Below are 10028 nucleotides of genomic sequence, written 5' to 3'. Positions count from 1 at the left end.
GATTAAGTTTCCATGGAGAGATGCCTCTGCCTATTCAAGCTTTGTCTTAAATGGCTTACTAAAGTCCTTTAAGAGGAAACTATTTTGGAAAAAGCTAAGAGCAGACTCAGATATAGATGCTTGGAGATGCAGAAAGAAAACACCACTAAGGATGCTGTTTAAAGCCAGGACCAAGAGATGCCAACCATGTGTCGTCCCAGCTGACAGAGGTGTTCCAGATACCATTGACCTTTTTTGAGTCAAGGTGTTTTTCTGTGGATGCCTTAGTTTAGACATTTGCATGTCCTTAGAATTGTAGACTTATGACTTAATAAATTATCTTTATAAAAACCAATCCATTTCCGGTATACTGCATTCTGTCAGCTTTAGCTAGCTAAAACAGTTTGTTTATCCATTGAGCTATTGAAAGGTATTTCAGTTGGTTCCATTTTAGTGATAATGAATAAGGCTGCTATAGGTATTCATGTACAGATTTTGTATGAACCAAGTTTTCGATTCACTTGGATAATTAACTATGTGAGTGACTGACAAGTCATATGGTAAGACTATACTGAATTTATTAAGAAACTGACAAATTATCTCCCAACTTGGCTGTACCATTTTACTTTCTTATCAGCAATTAATGAGAGTTCCTGTCACTCTGTTTCCTTGCCAGCATTTGGTATTGCCAGTTGTTTGGATTTTAGCCATTCTGATAGGTATATATTAGTATTACATTGTGGTTTTAATTTAATAAAAATTATATTTACTAATGAGAAAGACTGCTTAATTTTCTTCTGTATTCTTTTTTTGGTAAAGTGTCTGTTCAGGTATTTTGCCTATTTTTAAAATTCAGTTATGTTTTTATTTTTGAGCTTTAAGAGTTACTAATACATTATAGATACAAGTCCTTTATCAAATATGTGATTTGTAAATGTTTTTCTCCTAGTCTATTACTCGTTTTTTTTTCATTATTTTAATAGTGTCTTTGCAGAATAAATGTTTTTAATTTTGATAAAGTGCAATTTATCATTTTTTCATGGACCAACCTTTGTTATTGGTTTAAAAACTTATCACCAAATCCAAGGTCATGCAGATTTTCTCCTAGGCTTTTTAATAAAATTTTTATAGTTTTAGATTTTATATTGAGATGTGTGAGATTTTTATATAAGGTGTGAAATATGTTGAGTCCATTTTTTCAGCTTGTGTACATCCACCCACATGGAACACTGAAGGTATACCATTGAAGGTTCTTTATTTCTTCATTGACTTGCTCTATACCTGAGTCAAAAATCAAGATAGGATTTAACAAATCCTGTCATAACAAATATGACAGCTGAATCATTATACTGATATTTTTGTTGGTCTCCCGTGTCTTGGAGCAGCTAAAAGAAAACACAAAAAATCGTGAACTGTAGACCATGCCAAATTTTAAGATCTGTTCTATAAGTACTTATTAAATGTACTTGGAAATGTATTGCTTTTTTGTCTCAAGTCTGCGACTACAGGAAATGCGATTTTTTTTCAGGGCACACATGGAAATGTTTACATCATTCTTATGGTGCTTAAGGTATAAATTTGAAGACTTCAGCTCATCCTTTTCCCTCATAATTGTATCCAGCATATCTAACAACAAATAGCCAATGTCATTATACCTCTTAATTCCCCAAAACTGTGTGAAGGTGTCAAAAACATGCTCACTGAGAGCCTTGCCTCATTTAAGCATAGATTTAGCATAATGGTGATAAATAATGTTGATATTTTGAGTATCTATTTTGCCATCTCATCCCATGGATTGTCAGTGCCATCTTGATTACTGGAAACAGAGTCATTAGTGCTTCTTGTGTCTAATCAGAGTAGAAAAACAATTATATAACCCATTTTTTTTTTTATAACCCATTTTTAAGATTCTTTTTCTCAAGAACCAAACCCAGTACCAGGCTGTTTAGGATTCTTTAGAGAAACAGGATCAACAGGAGATTCTGTTGATTACAGGGGATGTAAATATGAGATTTATAAAGGTATCTCATGCAACAGTGGTAATAGAAGAGTCCAAAATCCATAGGGCAGGGAGTGAGGCTGGCAGCTGTGATGAAGGGTCTGGATGAACTTCACAGGAGAGGCGTATTGGTTGAAAAAGCAGTGAGTGAGTCCTTCTTCTTCCTTAAAAGCCTGCAACTGATTGGATTATCTCATTGTGGGTTGGCACATCTTTGTTGTTGGTAGATGTAATCAGCCACAGATGCAACAAACTGACTGATGATTGAGTACACCAAACTTTCAATTTATCAGCCAGCTACAAAATATCCTGGCCAGTGCTTGCCTGACCAGACAACTGGGCATAATCACTTGGCCAATTTGACACCAGAACCTAACTGTTGCATGATCCAATACATGCTTTTTTAGATATACACCCAAATATATATATATTTTTAGTGCTGTTGTAAATGGTATTTTAAAAATAAAATGTGAAATTTTACATTTTTATTTGTTGTTATAAAGTAATACATTTGACTTATGTACATTTACCTTTTGATTTGTCACCTTTCAAACTCATTGATTCATTCCAGAAGGTTTTTCCTTCTTCATCTTGATAGAATCTTTAGGATTTTCATCATAGAAAATCACATCTTCTTTGAATACGATTTTAATTCTTCCTGACCAGTCTACTTTGCTTTTATTGTTTTTCTTGTCTATTGCATTACCTAGGACTTCTAGTTCAATGTTGAATAGATGATAGAGGACACCTTTGCCTTTTTCCCAATCTTAGGGCAAAAGTTTTCAGTCTCTCTCCTTTAAGCATATTGTTAACCAAGGGTTTTTGAAGGTACTTTTTATTAGATTAAGGAAATCTCTTCTATTTCTAGTTTATTGTGAGTGTAAATTGCAAGTGATTGTTGAATTTTGTTGAATAATGTTTTGGGTTTTTTTTTCTGTTTTTTTTAATACTGCTATGATGATTTTTTTTCTTAGTTTTTCAGTGGATAGGTGAACTTCACTGATTAATTTTCAAATGTTGAACCAGATTTTAATTATTTTCATGAAATCTACTAGGTCTTCATGATTTAACATTTTTATATATTGCTGGATTTGAATTGTTAATATATATATTTTTTTGTATGGGCAGACACCGGTAATCTAACTTGGGTTGCCACCATGGCAGGTGAGAATTCTGCCACTGAGCCACGACTGCATGGCCCTCCCTAGCTTTTTTTTAGATTGTTTTTAACTGAAGATTCAATTTAGTTAGAAGAGATATGGTTTTTCAGATCATAATTTTCTCTGGAATAAGTTTGAGTTGTCCTTCAAGGAAGTAGTCTGTCAAATGTCTGGGCATAGAGTTATTCATAGATGTCTCAGATTATTCATTTGATGCCTGAGAAATTGGGCAATCTCTCTTTTTCTCTGTCTTACTTCCCTGCTCTTTTAGCCTGTTTAGAGGTTTATCAATCAATTTTTTTATTTTCTTGATTTTCTCTATTGTTTTTCTGTTTTAAATTTCATTTTTCCTATTTTAAATTTCATTGTTTTCTTCTGTAATATTCATTATTCCTCTCCTTCTATTTGCTCTAAGTATAATTTGCTCTTCATTATCTAGTCTCTTGAGGTGAAAGGGTCAGATTACTAATTTAGATCTTCTTTTTGAAATACATACATTTAATATAAATTTTACTCTAAACTTCAGGCTTTAAACCTTGGTGGCATTTTCAAATTTATTATTTTACAGTATGTTCTAGTTTACTTATCTGTTCCTTGTTGACTCATTTACTGTTTAGGAATGCACTACTAAGTTTTTGTAAATATTTGGAGATTTACGATGCTCCTCTCTTGCATTGATATGTAGTTTAACTCTGTTATGGACCAAGAAAATAATTGATATGATCCCTGGATTTTAAAAACTTTAAAAGTTTACGATCCTTACCATTGTTAGGGTGAATGGTCTGTACGACCTTGGGAATAAAGAATATTTTTCTGATGTTGTGTGGTTTATTATGTAAATGTTAGTAAGGTCGGTTGATAGTGCCATTCAGGCCATCTGTATCCTTGAAGATTTTCTGCCTACTTATTCTATCAAAAAGAGTAGTGCTGATGCTTCTAAGTATAATTGTGGATTTGTCTATTTCTCCTTTCCATTGTTGCCTCATGTGTTTTGAAACTCTGTTGTTAGATGCATGCATATTTAGAATTGCGACATCATTTTGAAGAAATAACTTTCTATCGTTATATAATGTCTGCCTTTTTCCCTGACAGTTTTCCTTTGCCTGAAATTAACACAGCTTCTCTCACCTTTTTTTTTTTTTTTTTTTGGTTAGTGTTTGTGTGATTTATGTTTTTTGTTCTTTAACTTTTAATTTACATCTATATATATTTAATGTATGTTTCTCATAGGCAGTATATAGTGAGCCATTGCTTCTTATTTAGTCTGACAATTTCTATCTTTTAGCTGGTTTCTTTAGACCTGGAAACAATGGCTCACCACCTGCTTTTGTAAATAAAGTAAAATTGGAATATAGTCACACATGTATGTATGTATTGTCAATGACTTTCTCCCAGCAGCTAAATTGAGTTGTTGTAGCATGTCATATAGTCTTCAAATCCTGAAATGTTTACTATCTGGCTCACTAGAGAAAAGGAGGAAGGAAACTAATGTGAAGGAAATTTATGAGCAGATTTTTCGACTCCTTTTCTGTGTATATTAGTTATTTATTGCTGTGTAATAACATTCTATAAACTCATTGATTTAAAACAATAAACATTTATCATCTCACTGTTTCTGTGGGTTAGGAGCCTGTGGACAGCTTAGTTAGGGTCTCTGCTCTAAGGTTTCACATGGCTCCATCAAGGCAGCAGCTAGAGTTGTGGTTACAATTCAAGGCTCAAATAGGCTAGAATCTATTTCCAAGCTCATGCGATTGTTTACAGTTTAAGTTCATTGCTGTTGTAGGGCTCATGGCCTATTTTCTGCTTGCTATTGACCAGATATGATCCTCACCTCCTAGATCATCATTGGCTGGTGGCTGCCCTCAATTCTTTGGTCTTTCCAAAGTGGCTTCTTACTTCATTAAAGCCAGTAAAGAAGAGATACCCCTAGCAAGATGAAAGCTACAACCTTATGCAGAATCGTGCAAATGACTACTATCACCGTTACCATATTCTCTTGGTTTAATAAAAGCCCCAGACTCTGCCTACACTCAGAGGTAGGGGATTACACATGGGCATGAATATCAGGAAGCAGGGACAATGGTGACCACCTTAAAGTCCATCTACTATATTGTGGTTCCTTCTGTCTGGAATTTTATCCCCCACCGAGTCCTAATCACTTAAGCAGTCTCAGAACTGTCTCCTCCGAACTTTAACTTCAACTTGCATTCTAGTTTTCCACTGCTTGACTTGGAAAATATCCTCAAGGACAAAGCTATAGAGAAAATGGAAATTTACATGCTCCTTCTTCTTCTTCTTCTTTTTTTTTTAGGTGCATGGTCCAGGAATCGAACCCGGATCTCCTGCATGGAAGGCGAGCATTCTACCACAAACCACCCATGCACCCTACATGCTTATTCTTTCTATGAAGTAAAAGAGTCCTAAGGCTTTTCTGCTCTCAAATGTCTTCAAGTTGCTTTATATTTTTTCTCCATCTTTTATATTGTTTCTGGTGGGAGGGTTAGTCTGATATAAACTGTTGTAGCTTCCACTTAAAATACTATAATTATTAATTTTATCCATTAATGAGAGATTTCTTTTATTCCTTAATTCATAAAGTCAGAGTTTTAACTTATCACTAACTCCATCTTAGCTTTCATGGTCTTGGATGGCAAGCCTGTTGTAAAGGGATGACAGTGAGATATTACTGGTAAGATTCAGTCAAAATGAATTTCACAGGAACTTCAATCTTATAAAGAGACAATAGAATTTCACATCTAGTAAATACTATAATTCCAAATAAAACTATTGTTTTTATGACCAACTTACATCATGCATACATCAAGTACTAACAAAACTTATGTTTAATCATCTTCACTAACTAGGTATTTACTGTTTTCCATATTGGTTCATTTCTAAAAGCCTGCATTTAATTTAATAGCATTTTCTAGGCTTCATTTAATTTGGAGACTTAAAATACTCAAACAAAAATTGAAAACCATGCAAGTTCATGGAACGCAATCTAAGAACATCTTAATACTGCAAGTTGAAAGTAAAAAATGGTTATTAGTCGTAAAATCTTGTTTCCTCTTTCTGTTAGTACAATAATATCACTCTTTTGTTTTATATTAACATGAAGCCTAACAATTTTTGAATTCAGTTTTAATCATTTTATGCTCTGGGTTTCTGTATGTGGGGTGGGGAGGGACATATTTCTTTTGGTAGTTGGAAATATGTGTATCCAGAACGTCAGACCGAAGATGCATGCTTTCCTTACTAAAATTGCCATCAGGGAAGTGAATGACTAGTAAAAAGCTGTATTGTTCAGCTGCACACTTTCATTTAGAGGGAACTATGACTACATCTTCCCAACTTAATATGAGTTGAGGAAATATGCAGCATTTCCACTCCAAGTTAGATAAAGAAGTAGATATTTCTTCTCTTTTTGTTTTCCACTAGCTTAATACAAATGAGGATGGTGACTTTAGAAATCATTTATTGATGGTGGCAGAAATTGAAAGAGTCTGGTTCCTTACATCTTTGCTTAGAGGAAAATCACCCACCAACCAGGACAGCCATTTTGGACTTTGTTTCACAAGAAATAAATTTCTATCCTGGTAGATCCATTATGTGTTTTGGAGCTTATCTAAGAGCTATTGTCTTCTTCACAGAAATAAACAGTAATAAAAAATGTATTTAGTTTTTAATTAATTATCAATCATTTGATAATTACTGTTTACTGTTGTGAACATTCATTTTAGTAAATTATTTGAGTGACTATCCACTTGAACTTGGGAAAATAGGATTCAGGTTTTTTTTTTTTTAAATGTAAAGTAGCAATAAATATTTCAAACTGCCCCAGATGAAGATAACAAAAGCTTATCTCCTTTGTCATAATAATTACTGATGAACAAATTACCTAAACAGTAGTTTAAAACAACAATACTTTATCATGTCACAGTTTCTGTGAATCAAGAATCGGGGCATGACTTACTCGGATGCCTTTGGCTCAAGATCAAATTATCTAGCCAGAAATAAAAGACATTCCAAGGCTTGCGTGGGGAATGACCTATCTGCTTCCAAGCTTATTCCCACGTTGCTTGCAAATTTCAAGTGCTCACTGGTTCTTGGCTGAACAACTCACAACACGGCAGCTGGCTTCTTCCATAACAAGCAAGCAAAAGAATGAGAGAGGGCACCCAAGGCAGAAACCAGTCTTTTTGTAATGTAGTATAGCAGTGACATCTCATAACTTCTGCCATATTCTGTACTTTAGTCAGTATGTCCTGCCTACACTCAGAAGGAGTGCATTAATTCACAAGGGTTCAAATACCAGGAGGCTGGGTTCACTGTGGGCCATCCTAGAGGTTGCCTACCACATAAATATGTATGTTAGGAGACAGATTTAAAAGTAAACTTCTTACTGCCAAAATCCATCTGCATTTAGCAATATGTAAGAATGCTTCCAACATCAAAGAGAGTGGCAATTCCATGACATAATGTATTAAGGCAAATATTTTTCCTGAAAGGTGTCTATTATCTAGGTAAGTTATGGGTAACTAATACCAACAGCATTTCAAAAGAACATTCCAGTGAATCATTTTGCTACTTCCTACATATCTTTTTCAAATATTCACTTTTTCCTAAAATTTTAACTTACATTATGCAATATTAAAAAAAGAAATAAGTTGGAAATTATTTTGTCTTGATAGATCTATCTCTTAACTTGATGTTTGTTTTCAAGAATTCCTTTAAATTCAACTTTGCTAATTCTTGGGAGCCTAATCATTATTTAATCAAGGATGCCATAACAATAAAACAAATTGTTCATTTTAACATTCTTAATATTTTCTGGTAATCTTGTAACTCTTAAATTTATGATATCTTATGTTGTCTTGACAACATTAAAATCTTGAAGTAAATACAATTATGATCATTACTGGTGATCTTAACAAACTGAAGCATTTGTATGGGACTTTGTACTAGTTTAAAGAACTTTGACATGCAAGACGTTTTTTGACTGTCATAGTATTTGGTGGAGTTATATTATTTTTTCACTGTTTCTCACATGCAGTTTTTGTTTAGAATCCAAGTGAACCAAGAGTTAATTCAAAAGTAAAAGTTTTTCAGTCCCAAAGGGCTAAGTTTCTTAAGCACATGAAATGACAAAATTGCTTTCTGCAAAAAAAAAAAAAAAATAATAATAATAATACTTGGGACACTGAACCTGGCAAAATATATATGGCACCATGCTGAGAATGATGATCGCTTCCTGATACTGGAAATTTGACAATGTTGTATAAGGTCAAAAACTATTTTCACTTCAGAATGAATTTTTTCTCAAGTTATTGTTATTTAGGCTTCATTGAATTTTTAAAGCAATGCAGAATCATCTTTTCTTCAATATGTACAAAGCATAATAGTCCCATGTAGAGCATCTGGTTGCCAAAGAAAAATCAAGAGGAATATGCAACTACAAATATCCTTCTTCTGATGAATAGAGAATATGCCCAGAACACTTAAATAGTCTTGATCTTATGACTCCTCCCTTGTGACAAAACGTTCCCATAGCCTTCTATTTCAAAGTGTTAGCACCGTGGAAAGTAATGTTTTTCCTCCCTAAAACACAAATTACATGACTCCAGGGTTTATCGGGATTTTTGGTTGAGATTTGCTCTCTTCCCTATTCCCTCATCAGCCATATTTCTATGAGAGTTGGAAGATGCAAGAAAATATTCATTCTTACAGACTAATGTATTTTTTTGTATTTTTATTCATTCTGGTAACATTAAATCATTGTCTACCTTGGCTAAAAGATTTTTTTGTGATTTTTGAGGGGAAGATTATTTTTTCCTATATCAGACATTTTTAAAAGCAAAAAATATTTTTCTGACAGAGCAAATATATTGCATTAAAATGCTGAGTCATTGATTCTGTCTTCCCGATCCTAGACAAAGTTTGATATTCAGATGTTTTTAAATTTTTCCACAAAATGTTTAAAAATTAAAGCCATGAGTTAAGGATATATTTCAAGGTACACTTAAGTTCTGCTTTTATATATTCATCAGCTTATGTGAGGCCAAACAGGTGAGTAGAGGATGTGATGGCCTGTACAGAAAGGAAGTGGAAAGATGAGAGTACAATTTTTTTCTCTTTATATTATAATTAAATTTATGTAAATGAGAAAAATTAGTATTTATAATTTGAACACAGACACTTTGGATTTCACTACTTTATGTTTTTAATTCTGAATTAAAACAACCCATTATAGGAAGTTATTCAGTTCTTGTTTCTAGTACTTCTGCAATGTAGGTAGAAAATCCACCCCCTTTACAGGTGCCTAGTGACTAATTTACTTATCTAAGGAGGAAACATATGTCATAAATATTATTTATTACTAGTCTTGTGCAAATCCACTGAAACAATTCTCTTCACACTTTAAATATCCTACAGGCTGCTTAGGAACCCAACTTTTTGCAACAAAAAAAATCTCGTATAGGGAATCACTCCTCATTTAAAAAAACAACCCTAAGGATGAAGTGATCTTTTGTTGATTATTTTTGTAGAGAAAATTTCACAATTTATCAATCTGAAATTTAGCCATATTCAGAAATGCTTATAAAATGTTTGAAGCATGTTTTTCCACTTTCTGAATAAAAATATGCCAAAGCGAAAGTGATACCTTCTGGATAATTTATAGTATTATTTTGACACGATCGTGCTATACTGAGAAACTACATCTGTCTATCTGCATTTCTGATTTCTCAAACATTCTTTTCAAAATTGTCATTGTGTGCTTTCTGCCACATAAGAAATAGTTATTTCTGATAGTTATGACAGTGTAGAAATGAAAAGTAAAGAAATTCTGAATAATCATCATACGGGGTCCTCCATAGAGGCAAGTTTTC

This window comes from Tamandua tetradactyla, chromosome 4, assembly GCF_023851605.1.
Source record: "Tamandua tetradactyla isolate mTamTet1 chromosome 4, mTamTet1.pri, whole genome shotgun sequence".
Taxonomy (NCBI): domain Eukaryota; kingdom Metazoa; phylum Chordata; class Mammalia; order Pilosa; family Myrmecophagidae; genus Tamandua; species Tamandua tetradactyla.
The sequence above is the reverse complement of the archived record's forward strand: the minus strand, read 5'-3'. Positions refer to the sequence as shown.